The sequence below is a fragment of the Manis pentadactyla genome, chromosome 8 (genome assembly GCF_030020395.1).
Source record: "Manis pentadactyla isolate mManPen7 chromosome 8, mManPen7.hap1, whole genome shotgun sequence".
NCBI lineage: Eukaryota > Metazoa > Chordata > Mammalia > Pholidota > Manidae > Manis > Manis pentadactyla.
This window is the reverse complement of record NC_080026.1, coordinates 122121779-122136260: the sequence shown is the minus strand read 5'-3', so window position 1 is coordinate 122136260 and position 14482 is coordinate 122121779. Positions and strand designations below refer to the sequence as shown.

General features: G+C 35.3%; 1 protein-coding gene across 1 annotated transcript in view; it reads right to left on the bottom strand.

Annotated features, from left to right (window-relative positions):
• The window catches only part of SHOC2 (SHOC2 leucine rich repeat scaffold protein), a 109913-nt gene extending 95563 nt beyond the window's left edge, over nucleotides 1-14350 (bottom strand). The window contains exon 1 of the mRNA XM_036898757.2: nucleotides 14261-14350. The gene's annotated coding sequence lies outside the window, so the exon portion shown is untranslated. The remainder of the gene's footprint in view (nucleotides 1-14260) is intronic.
• Nucleotides 14351-14482: the final 132 nt, after the last annotated feature.

Here is a 14482-nt window from a genome sequence, read left to right as displayed (position 1 = left end):
TCATAGAAGAAAACATAGGCAAAAATCTTCTGAAAATAAACATGAGCAACTTTTTCCTGAACACATCTCCTCAGGCAAGGGAAACAAAAGCAAAAATGAACAAATGAGACTACATCAAACTAAAAAGCTTCTGAACAGCAAAGGACACCATCAATAGAACAAAAAGGCGTCCTACGGTATGTAAGAATATATTTGTAAATGACATATTCGACACGGGGTTAACATGCAAAATATATAAAGAGCTCATATGCCTCAACACCCAAACAACAAATAACCTCATCAAAAAATGGGCAGAGGATCTGAACAGACACTTCTCCAAAGAAGAAATACAAATGGCCAATAGGCACATGAAAAGATGCTCCACATCACTAATCATCAGGAAAATGCAAATTAAAACCACAATGAGATATCACCTCATACCAGTTAGAACGGCCACTACCCAAAAAACAAGAAATAAATGCTGGCAAGGGTGTGGAGAAATGGGAACCTTCCTACACTGCTGGTGGGACTGGAAACCGGTGCAACCACTGTAGAAAACAGGATAGTGGTTGCTCAAAAAAACTAAAAAATAGAAATACCATTTGACCCAGTAATTTCACTCCTAGGAATTTACCCAAAGAAAACGAAATCCCTGATTTAAAGAGATATATGCACCACTATGTTTATCACCACACTGTTTGCAATAGCCAAGATACGGAAGCAACTTAAGTGTCCAGCAACAGATGTCTGGATAAAAAAGATGTGCTGCATACACACAATGGAATATTACTCAGCCATAAAAAGAAAAGAAATGCTGCCATTTGCAACAGCACGGATGGATCTAGAGGGTATTATGCTCAGTGAAATAAACCAGGCAGATAAAGTCAAATACTATATGATTTCACTTATTCATGGAATATAAAAACAAAGCAAAACAGAAGGAACAAATCAGCATTAGACTCAGAGACACTGAGAAGTGACTAGTGGTCACAAAGGGGAAGGGCAGTGGACAGCAGCAGGGTGGGAGGAAGAATGTTGAACCACTGTGATGTACATTTGATAAAATTAAAAAATACAGTAGGAATTTATCTTTGGAGACAACACTACACAATCATATGTAAAAATGTGTTTTTATTTATAGCAATGTGCATTAAATAGCAAAACACTGGCAATAACCCCCATGTACATTAATCATCTCAATAAATTATGGTGCCATACAATGGGGTATCACAGACACTTAAAATGATGGCATATGCATACAGTACAAATGTATGTATAGTTATAATTTTTGCATATAATAAACAGTAAATTATGGACTCTTTCTGTACAAAATACAGATATACTGCATTCTTTTGCATTGCTAACTATGACTTCTGAAATGATTACATTATGACTTACCTAGTCACTCACATCAACTGATATTTAGGTTTCTATTTGCCTTTTTTCTTTTCCTTCTAACTTAAGAAAAACTGGAGGTGGGGGGCAGTACAAATGTTTCCTTGAGCATAAATCTTCACATACAGTAACTGGTATTTCTGGAGGACAGATCCTTAAAAGCAGGACTGTTTGGTCAAAACTAATATGCATTTTAAATATTTATTGGTAGCTCCAAATTGTCATCTTCCAAAGAGACTGCATCTATTTACACTTTTAATCTTTCCAATTATTGATCTTTTTCTTTTCATAAATCTGATGTATGAAAAATGCTATTTTAATCAATATTCCCTTGATTAGTGAGGGTAAACAAATCTTTCCATTCTTCCACTGTTTGTGGTATTCAGACAAAATACAGACCATAGCAACCTTATGTTTAACACATATTGTGGTTTTAATCTTTCTTAATTTGCCACTATTTAATAATTGGTGGCTTCACATAAAAAGCCAGAGAAGAACATCTAAATTTGGGCACTACTAGGTCAACATTCCTTAATGACAGATCAACTGGCACTAAAAAGAAGCTGTGCCTTCCACATGCTTCCAAGTCAACCACCTTAAAACATTCTCCCTACAGTGTTCACTCATTTATCTCCTGTAGGAATTCAAGTTTAGGACACCCTTTCTTTAGAGTTATTTGGTTATATATTAGGTATCATGATTCTTCATATGAAGACTATTACTACCTTTTCTTATACATGTCATAAACATCTCCTCTGTTGATGGCTTTTCTAACTTATCATATCATTCATAAATATATGTAAAATCTTAAGTCTAGAAGAACACCCATCAAATGATAGCAATGTTTATCCTTGGGAATTAGGAGGGCTTTCACTTTTCTCTATAATATTTTTTTAATGTATACACATAATAAGCATTCGCTCCTTTTATAACTGGGGAGGGAGAAAAAGTTTTCATTCTGAAACAACAAAAAAACCATAACAATGATAGTGTGGTTATGCTGACTTTTAAACTGACAAAGGATAAAGATAATTAAAAATTTATTTATGAAGAATATCTGAATATACAAGAGGAGGTCAACATAATTAAAGCCCATTTGAATTAATTCATAATAATCCAAGAAGAACTAAATATATCCAGGACTTCAGATTGTGATTATAATGTACATTATTTTTACAAGAGATATTTGAAAGTGTGTGGAGTGATCTTATTCATATTGAAGTTAAAATCAAGTTTTTGGATATTGGCAGTTCAGAAAAACAGTTCTGCCCTCCAACTAAAAGTACTTAAATTTTTATAAATATAAAAACTATACTTTCACTCAGTTAACATTTTATTTGATATACCCTAAGTGTCATGCACTGTGCAAGGTGCTAAGGAGCCAATAATACAGTCCTTGCCTATAAGGTTACAAACAACTGGAAAAGGCAAGAACACAGTGTGGTAAGAGCTGCTGAAGCACAAAGAGGAGATGGGGGAATCAGAAAAGACTTCTTAAAAGAGATAACCCTTAAAGAAATCAACTAAAATGAGTGGGAGGGTCAGGAATCCTGGAGTCTTCCTGACTCCAATCTCTCCAACTCTCAAATCCCAACAATCACCAAATCCTATCCATTCTTTTCCCAAAATTTCTCCTGACTATTCAACCTCTCTTCATTATCACTGCCACTACTGTGCTCCAGGATATACTGAAATCTCTCCTCTAATAGCTTTGTAACTGGTCTTACCACATCCACTCCCACATTCTGTTCCCAACCTAATCACTGCATTTTGATTAGAGTAATCTTTCAAATACTCATCTAATCAGGTTACTGTCCAATTTAAAACACTTGGGGGGAGAATGAGTGGCCCCACAAACATAGCCCTTAGGATAAAATCCAAAATTCTTAGCAGTAATACCAAGCCTTCCAAGATCTGGCCCCTCCTTACTTCTCCCACAACTTTAGTATTTCCAGCCTTGCACTCTGGTCACAGGAACTTCTTTCAGATCGATAGTAGGTACTGCTATATCTTATCCCCAGGACTTTGAATGAACTATTTTCCTTCTGCCAGAAATATAGGCTTTACATTCTTCACTGAGCTAACTCCCTTGTATTCTTCATATCTCAGCTTAGAGGTCTGGGAAACCTTATTACTCAAAACCCACTCCTGCGTGTTCCCACTTACAACTTCTCCTATCAGAACATTTATCACACCGTATTATATTTGTCAGGTTAGTCATTTGACTCCCTCACTTAAAGTAATGGGAAAATAGGAACCCTTCTGTCTTTTTCAATTATATGCTGGTACTTAGAAATAATACCTAGCATATATAGTAGTTTCCTTATATTCTACCTAAAATTAACTCTAAATCACTCAGATTCTGATAAGAACACCTAAAAATAGCAAGGTTTCAACTGTACTTCCCTTTCCTTATAAAATCTGAAGTGTTCCTTGTTCTTTTCAGTAGTTTAAAGGACAAAAGTAAACTGCTCTCCCCTCCAAATCACATAAATCTATATATTTTTTGTAGTTGAGCAGTTAAAGAATCCTCAAATTGGAAGGCAAAGTTCAAGAAAGTGCTCAAAATTAACGTACTCAAGGGAATGTTATTGTCCAAAGAGAAAGAAAAACACATCCTAAGCATCATGAGTGAACTTTAAGAGTAGTTTTCATGGAAGCTAAAGAATTAGCTGTTTGTGAACAAAAAATAAAATGCTCTACACTAGTCCAAGTTAAACAGAATTATGTCAAGAGTGTACAACTCATAGCACCTTCAAATTCATTAATTCAACTTTCCCTTTGGCAAGAATGCAAGATGAACAGTTTGGACTGACATGGAGAGAGGACTAATTTATTTTATATAGTACAAATACATGAGAGTTTTTCAAGAAATCTGCGTTCCTTATGGGAAAGCCTAAGACTTAATGTAATTTTGATTTCAGGTAAACAAAAGTTTTGAGCAAAGAACTGAAACATCCTGTTTACCTAACCCACAACATAAGCCATAACTGGGATTATAACTCTCTTATACAACACACACACATATACTGCAAGATTCCTTAAATATATATAAATTCCAAGATTCTCCAGCAGTCTCATATTAAAAGGCAAGGGGAGGTAGGGCAGATTTAAGTGTCTCAACATAACTAAGACATAATAGTAAACATCGAATATCCAGACCAAATATTATCTTAAAAGCTCTTATGCCACACAAACATTCCCAAAATAAGATTTACTTGTGAATACTTGCTCACACTGCCTTTTTTTCCAAGAACTTAAAACATGTCACACACAACCCAAGTATATTCTTCATTTAGCATGAGCAAATGTGGAATAAATTAAAAAGTTGGTTACCTAATTATCCGTGTAAAGCAAAAAAATGTAATTGCTATCTTAGGTTATATGCACTAAATTGACTACAGTATTCAATAAAAGTATTTTCAACTCAAAAAACAAGTGATTTTCAGTACTTTTAAGCTAAAAACTAAGTTAATTACATTTAACTGCTTCATTTTTGCATATATAAACCCAGACATTCCTTCACTAGATCTTATCTGATTATAAATCCTTTCCATTACTCACTCTATAAACTATCAGAAACTGTCAGAAAAAATATAAACAAAAATAAAAGTACTATACATGGCAAGATTAGAGTGTGTGGTCTCAAGGTAAGGTCTCTTAACATTTAAGAATCTGTATTTAGTTAATCTTGCCTATTATAAAACAACTAGCTTTTCTTGTGTTTATACCTTTTGAGACTTATTTAGACAAAGACCATATGCCCAACTAATTATTTTTTTTATCTACTTACCCTGGAAGTTGTTAAAATAGATTTACATAATGCATTTTGGGCTTTAAAAATATAATCACATTATCTGTGTATTATATTTTTTAAAATAGCCCAAAGCAAAAAATCTTTTTATAACATCAAAATATAGTAAGCAGCCAGGCCCAATTTAACTTAAAAGTAAATAATGAATTTCTCCCATTAAGAGCTACTCAAAATTTTGAAAAGCTTATACTATTGAATATACATAGAAAAACATTTTATTACTTTTTTAATTTCATACATTAACCCCAATCAATTCCCTACTGGTATGTACCATTTACTATCTTGTGACTGTAATCCCAAAATATGATTCCCATGGTTTACAGAAACTTTGATGTAAAAAATTCTTATACCACAAAGATGTATATCATTTAGTAATTTGCAGGTAGCAAGTGATATTTAAATCATGCCACAAAGAAAAAAAAAAACATTTAGCTTAATTCCTTAATTTTAATTAAGAAGTAACTCAAATATCACATTATTAGTTATAAAACTGCATAATGATATAGTCAGGAAAGATGATTTAAAAAATTTTCATTTTTAGAACATGAATTTACCATCTGTAGATAAATTTCCAAAAAAAATTTGAATATAATGAAACATAGCAAAATTTCAATATATTAAACTTAATTTCAACTTTCTGTGGTGAAACAAAAATCTTCACAAATTTGCCACAGCATCACTATTGTTAAATCAATGATCATGCTGTGTGTGTATATATTTATATACATGCATGAAAATGTAGATATAATAGAGTTCCAGTTGAGAAAAGGCCAGGTAAGTTTTTTTTTATTTTTGAATGGAGATAAGTAGTCATGCATTAAGGCATTACTCACATAATTAACTCTATATGAACTATATAGCTTACTTTTACAGCAAATTTATTAAGTCCTTCCTTTTTCATGTCATAAAAATATTCAAACATCTCATATTCAAACATCTAATTCTAACACCATTGTCTATGACAGTGAAGATCAATTCACTTCCTTTTTAATTAACAAAATAGGGTGGCAAAATGTGTTTTATCAAATGCCTTTACAACCATACTTTCCTGAACAATAAATATAAACTAGCAGATTTTATTATTAATAGCTTCTAGTCAGTTTCAGTATCTGGTTCTCACAGGCTGACACAATGGTGCAAAGTTTGGGTTGCAAAACATTCTGAGGGAAAAGTTTAATGAAAGTATTTCCATTAAAATTTTTAGTCCTGTATACAAGCATGATGGAAATGTTTTTATCAGAGTTATCAAACTTTTTAAATAAAAATTGTAATCAATTTTAATAGAATTTAAAATTCTTTGTTTCAAAAAAAGTGACTTCACTTTTAAAAAAATCATTTTTCTCAAGCCCCAAACACAATTCTTGCTTTTCATGCCTTATTTGTAACCTAAAACATTACCACTTGATTTATATTGCTCACTAGTTATCATTTTATTTGAACATCTTTATGTCCTTAGTGCCCAACACAAAGACTGACACAGTCTCACATATTTTTTGGACTTCAATACACTTTGTTCTTGTCCCAAATATTCATGTTCTATATGTACTACTATGAGTTATAATATAACAGGAGGTGTGGAAAATTAAAAAATACTGCAGCACTATAAGCCATTTAGCATGCTGAGTTCCCACAGTTGCTTAGTGGGTGTTCTGAAACTAAGCCATATTTCTAGTATTAAGAATTTCAAATCACTACTTACAATGTACAGAAATAAATGTCTTCAAGATTAAATCATAAAGCCTTACTATTTTAAGCTGCGTAGTATATAAGCATCTCATTTCTATGAATTTAAAACTGTAATTAACACAAAGGTAGATAAACCAGTATTTGCTTCAGTAACAAGAAATAATCAGCTCTTCTACCTATCCTTATATAGTCATAGAATTCAATAGATTACAATATTAAGATAAAATGCAATTTAATTGACCCAGAACTAAAGCCTTTCAGTGAAATTTTGAATTACCTCAGAAGATATATAAAACAAAATTGAATTAAATATAATCTATTACTGGTCACCCATTATGTTAGAGTCTACATACTTCCAGCAAAGAATTATAACCTCCAACCTAATTTTTCCAGTCTAGGTTACCATGAATGCTAAAAGAATAAAGCTTACTCTCTTTAACAGAATAAAAGAGGCAAAAATACTTATGTCATTTTGTCATTTGCTACAGATACGTTTTCATTCAAAACTGTTGAACATGTTACTCAATTTTATGTATTTCATAGCTAAGTAAAGAAAAACACAGGTATAAAATCTACAAATTATAAAGTAATAATATAGTTCACTGATTCAGTACTTTCAGATAATTATTTACCTCAACTTAATTTTACTCAATAAATATTATCATGCCTACTATGTTTCACCTCATTAAGCAAATCTTTCCAGTATCAAAAGCTTAACACATTTAAAAAATTACTTGTATCATTTTAGATGAAACCTTTCAAAAAGCCATGGCTCTATGTCACCTTTAACACAATTTACTAAACAGCAATTAATCTCTTCTTCATGATCTTGCATCACCATATACTGTTCTACATACAAAACAAATATCGTAAAAGATTCTAAATATGTTTATTATAACATGAGTTGCCTTAAACTGCTATTTTTAAAAGATGTCTTCTGTTTTTTAAGTGCTTCCCCTCTGCTCTTTTCAACTTTCTAGTCCTTTTTACATTTAGTTCCCAGACATTAACTTGCACATTCTGAAAGTAAAAAGGCTCTCAATTAAAGCCTGAGGAGTTCTAGGAGCAGAAAATGTATTAATAGCAAAAGCACTATGATATCTCTGTCCTTTTTAGTGGCTTGTTTGTTTTGGGGTTCCAGACTATTAACTTAAACTAATTTTCTATTAGAAGTCTAGACACTGTATAGTGGAGAAACAATAGTAAAGATGACAAACATACATGATGTTGATCTTGAAGCTCAGAGTTTAGCAAAACAGACAAATGTTAAACATATCATTACAAAAAGGATGGGTTTTATAAAAGAGAAATTATGGTGTTAAGGGATCTTAAAACAGGACACTCTAACAAGGAATCAGACAGCCTCCCAAAGGATGTGGTATTAAGGTCTGAAGGGCAATTTGGTTAGCCGGGTGAACAGTGCACGCGGTGTGTCCAAGGAGATGGTGATACCAGAAAGTTTTTCCCTTGTAAATAACTTCAATAAATCAGTTGCTATAACATTTGTAAAGTAATTGCTAAAATGTGAAAATTTTAAAGGAAATGTCTCAAATTTCTACAATGAGAAAAATACCTAGCAGGATCAAGCAAAATTTTTAAAAAGTAGCATGAGAGAAAACAAATCCTACCATTTGCAACAACATGGATGAAGCTAGACGGTATTATGCTCAGTGAAACAAGCCAGGAGGAGAAAGACAAATACCAAATGATTTCACTCATATGTGGAGTATAAGAACAAAGAAAAACTGAAGAAACAAAACAGCAGCAGAATCACAGAACACAAGAATGGACTAACAGTTACCAAAGGGAAAGGGACTGGGGAGAATGGGAGGGAAGGGAGGGATATGGGCAGGGAAAAAGAAAGGGGGTAATACGATTAGCATGTATAATGTGGAGGGGGGGCATGGGGAGGGCTGTGCAACACAGAGAAGACAAGTAGTGATTCTACAACATCTTACTATGCTGATGGACAGTGACTGTAATGGGGTTTGTTGGGGGGACTAGGTGAAGGGGGGACCCTAGTAAACATAATGTTCTTCATGTAATTGTAGATTAATGATTACAAAAAAAAAAGTAGTATGAGAATGTTTTTAAAAATGGGGAACTATGTATGGACCTATGGCACTCTGTGGGGAATGGATTTGGGATGGCAAAAAGACCTCATTCACTGTGTCCTCAAAGAAATATTACATCATACAGTATGAAAAATTATCTAATATTCAAGTTCAGAGTACTTTTAAATCAAATAAGACTTCTACCAGGATACAACTGTTGATAATACAGTCTGACTTAGCTAAAAGAGAGTGGTACTTTGTAATAAGTATGGAAAGAAGTTGTTTCTATGTTCTCAGAAGAGTAAATTTTAAATGTTTATATAATAAAACTTAACCATGAGTTCTACTGAAGTTCATGAATGTTACTCTTAACATGCCATATAAATGCTGAGAAAAAGATATTTGAATGTGATTTTGAATCATATTATCATTACTCAAGTTCTAAGCCTGGGAATTATTCCACATTAGGCTGATATGTTCTCCTTTAATAATAATGAAAAATATTATTAATATTTTATTACATTAATATTAATGAAAAATAGTTAAAAGTTTCAAATAATAATTTGGAGCAGCTCTCTAACAGTAATGCAGATCCACAGTTCGAGACCAAATTAAGTTAGGCACATAAGAAATAACAACCTCTAAAAACCAAGTTTTAATGGAAGCCTACTCTATTACCTAAAATATAAGGTCATACATGTAATCCAAATTGTTATTCACCCGCAGTTCTCCAAATGGACCTTAACATCTTTAACTTCTGTGCTTTTTCTACCCTCTATCAACTCTATTTATTCCTCAAGAGTTAGTGTAGGTCCTAACCTCCAAGAAGCATCACTGGTTATACATGCAGTCTGAGTCTTAACTCATCTGAGTTCTTCAGTGTACACTGCGATGAAAGCATTTGTCACATTATAAAACAATTAACTATTGATTTGTCCAGTTCACGCAACAAATTGTGAACTTGGTGAAAGCAGGTAACAAAATGTATTTATCTCTGTATCCTCAGAGTGGGACATACATGGCACTCAGTAGGTCTATGACATTAGTGAATATGTAACTGTAGTCAGTAAGAAATATTTATAGAACAAAATTTAAGTTAACTTAAAGAACATTTGCAAAGCTGTGAACATCTTGAAAGCAGAAGGGATGTTGTACAACTCAAACTGGAAGCTGAGAAAGCCTACAATTAACTGATTAACTCCAAATTGTAGACATGATCAGTATCAAAACAAGTCATTTCCACTTCACCTCCAAGATATTAGAAAAACTCAAAGAAAAGATTTATCTTTGTCAACTGAGAAATTAATACTGTAGGATTTGTAAATAGTATTTGAGGTCAAATAAAGTGCTTAAATTTGAGTGTTCACAGTGCTGTATACATTAGAAGATAGACATGACAAAATACTTCATAAATGACTTTCATTTCACACAGGGACCAATTATACCCTTTTAAGGTCTGTAATGTAATGTTTTAGCTTCAAGCAATGTGTACATTTTTTCCCATAAAGGAACCCTTACCTTTTACAGCATGCACTACTTAATTGCAATCAGTTCTGATATTTAGAGAAATTGGAATGAGATATAAAGTGTGAAATCTAATTAGTTCTTTTAAATCTGATAATGGGGAACTTTATACTTTCTCCAAAAGCACAACGCCTCAAAAACTGAAGAGCCCTCTGTAATTAGACTATTCTTTTCATGTGTTAGAAATTTGGTTTTCTGAACTAAAGATTCTGTGCAAAAAGCTGGGGACTAGGGGAAAATACCAAAGTCAGAATGAGTATTAGCTTACCTTAAAATAATGCAATTATATATTTTAGAACATAAATCAGTTTTCTCAGATCTGTTCATGTTCCTTTCAACCTACATTGATTGACAATCTCATTTCAGAACACTCCATATCAAATTCAAGCTCACAATAGATCACCTGATAACTCAGAAATTTTCCAGACTTTAAAAGTGAATGTAAATAGAGGTGGGAAAATACAAAATTTTACCTACCAGATTCACAAAGAAAACATTTCCAGAAGATTTATAGGGCATAATTTTGACACAGTGTAACAAGTAAACAAAATAAAATGCAGAAGACAGGAACAGCAAATTTTACATATCTACATGTATATATTTTAGTCTATAAAAGATTTAGCCTTAAGTTGTCATATGCCTAATGTATAAAATGTTAAGTCTAACAATAAGCAAAAAGTGACCAACTTAATATTTCCAGTACTCATTTAAGTACCACATTAAAGTACTTAATGTATCACTATGCTCCTAAATTACAGCCAATTTCTATCTGATTCATCTATAACAAAATATTTACCAATTCCCTACTAATCTTATTAGGAAATGTCAAAGTGGTTATTTTATATTTAAATTTTCTCTCCTAATTTATATTTTACAAACCAGTTCAAGAACACTTCTACTAAGGCAAAGCTATAAAACGCAGAATTCACTGAAGGATTTGTGGGTCACCTTGTTTGGTTGTTGCTTTTTTATTGTTTTGGGGGCTTTTTTGGTCTTTTTTGGGTTTTTTTTTTTGTTATAAGCTTAGGTTTTATGCTTTACATGAATAATACATGAATAATCAGTAAACTGAATTCTAAAGATAAATTCTTTCATTTTATCTTCAACCTCCAAAAAAGATTCATTCTTGTATCAGCATATACAGGTTACAGTATATTTTTTAGTCAAGAAAACACAACATATTACTTTTATATTTAAATATCTTACTAGAAAAAATACAAAATTAACTTAAACTGTTTAAAGTTCAAAAGTCTTACAGAAATACTAAATTACACAATAGATAGTGAAAATCCAGCATATTTTCAAAACAAGTATGACTGCAATTTAAAAGCCTGAATAACAAAGAATTCCAATTTTATTCACCCTTTCCCCCACAATCCAATGGGTAAACCAAGGTAAAATATATACCAGCAGCCATTCAGAAGCCATCATTGTTAGTATTCCAAATAGAATTTCAGTCCATATCTCTCTGAACATGGGACAATCCCTGTCCCGAGTCATTGAAGAAATCATAATATTTTAAACACATAATTCCAGCAAATATAACAAAAGAATTTATAGTTTTGATGTTCATTTTTAAAAGTGAAATGTTTCCTATTTCTGACTGGTTTGTAGTTCAAAAGTTATATGAGTTTCACTTGCTGCAAATACCAAAACAGCTCTCATCAACCTTCTGAACATGGAAGCTTAAAAACTAAAAAGTAATCCAGACGCAAGCTAAATGTTTCTCTTAATATCACTCTTTTGCCCACAACAATTTATAACAAGAGAAAATTTTAAACACTTGAAAATTGCATTAACAATGAGAGATCAGAAAAAAATGACTGAAATCAATTTAGCTGTTTCTTCAAAAACTGAACAAACACCTTGGGAAAAAGTAGTAAACTTACAGAGACAGGCCAGGTCCATACCTTGAAACTGGCACTTCAAGAATATGGTTTTATATGTTAGCTTTATTACATTTAAGCCATATGAAAGTTACTAACCTTAGACAAAGCCTTTATTTGTGGTCCATTTTTCAATTGTAAATTCATAATTAAATAATTGTTTTACAGTATACCTTATAACCAAGTATTTAAAAGAATTACCATAATGTCTAAGTTCCATATGCAGGGAATGGTCATTTATATACTTTATTTCTAAAAATTTCTGTCACTGTCACATAAAAAACATCAACACTTCATAAATTCAAACTATAAATGTAAGCTTACTAAATGCTACAAATTGTACCCAACAGCTAAGTCTTTTCAAATACACAGCAACAAAGAGATATAAGGGCCATGGTGTGGAATGGTGAAGGTAGAGATCTGCACACTAGTCAACTGAGGTCTTTAAGAATTTTTCAGTATTGATGCTACACAAGTAGATACAAAAATACCCCGTTACACAGCGGACCCCAGAATTCTGAAAAATATAACAAAACAAATGTTTTCGATACAGTATTCCTCTGAGTAGATACTAGAGGCTTCTGACATTTATGAATAAGTGTAAAAAGTGCACAGGTGTAAACTTAGATACAGACTGTTGGTAGTTATCATGATGGATGCAAATACTATACAGTCCACGTCTGCAACCCAGTTTTGCTTCAGCATCCCAAGAGACTTAGAAAACATTTCTTTGGGTAGCTTGAAAAACACTGCTTCCTCTTTTATTCTCATCGCCCCCATTAGGATACAAAGCAACAGACAAGAAAATCAAATCACCAACTGTAAGGGCTGAAAGCCTAAATACACACACACACACACACACGCGCGCGCGCGCGCGCGCACACACACATACACACACACACACACACACACACACACACACACACGCCCGCACGCACGCGCGCGCGCGTCTTCTCTCCAACTCCCGAATCAGTATTCATTTCACCTGTTCGTAAATCCACACTAACACAGTAACACAAACCTTCTAATGATTTAAAGTGTTTGGGGGGGAGCCAATTAATGGTTTGGGGTCATTATTCTTCTACTTAGACTTGAGGCGGAGGAGGGGGATGGTACAAAACAATGGATGAGGGGCTGCGGAAAATCGTTTTGTTCTGAAGCTTCTAGTGTGCTAAGGGCGTGGGGAGAGAGGGCGGCCGCTAAGTCGAGGGGCTTTAGAGTACTTTTCCCATTTTCCTCTATCCCGAAAAGCTACCGCGGAAAGAGACTGCCACCAGGCATGTCCAACAGGGCAGTCTTGGATACCCACAACTCACTTCACAAGGGTACACACCCGAAGCCGACTTAGCACTCTTCACCTAAGGTAGAGAAGACTGGGAAACCGTGGGGGCTTTGGGAAGGTGGCGAGGAAAGACCCCACCCCGTATCACTACCTCTGCGCCAGGGCCCCCGCCAACGATCTCTACACGCCTCCTCGGACGCCCACGGGGAACCCCGCAGCCCGGGCCTGGTGCCCCCGGGCGCCGAGGGGAGGACTGTCCGTCAGGCGCCCCCGGCCCGCGCCCTCGCGCCGGCTCGCCCTAGCCGCGGCGCTGACCCGCTCCGCCGCCGCCACCGCAGGCCCGGCCCCGGCCGCTGTCAGAGCCGGCTGGCTGGCTCTCGGCGGCCCGCAGCGGGCCCCGCACCAGGGCCGGCTCCGAGGGCCCAGCCCTTCCCGCGACAGCACCCAGGAAAGCGGCGGCGGCGGCGGCGCCTCCCAGGGCCCCGTCTCCCGGGGCCTCGCCCGGCCCCGCCGGCTCGAGCCTGTCAGGGCGCACGGGGCCTCCCCCTACTGACTGCCAGCCCGACCGCCGGACGGGCAGGAAGGAAGGCAGGAAGAAACGACCAGCAAATACCCTCCCGCCTCAGCGGCCCCCGGTTACCGTCAAGAGCCCCAACTCCGCCATCCTCCTCGCTCGCCCTCCTTCCTCCTCCTCCTCAGAAACGACGCTGCCCAACCACCGCCCCCCGCCCGCCCCTCCCCCACTCGCCCCGCCCCTCCCGCCCCTCCACACACTCTCACTCCTACCGCCCCGCCCCACCCCTCGGGCGCAGGCCCGTCACTCGCGTGGGGAGAAAAGCAGGTGGAGCCCAGGCAATCTATG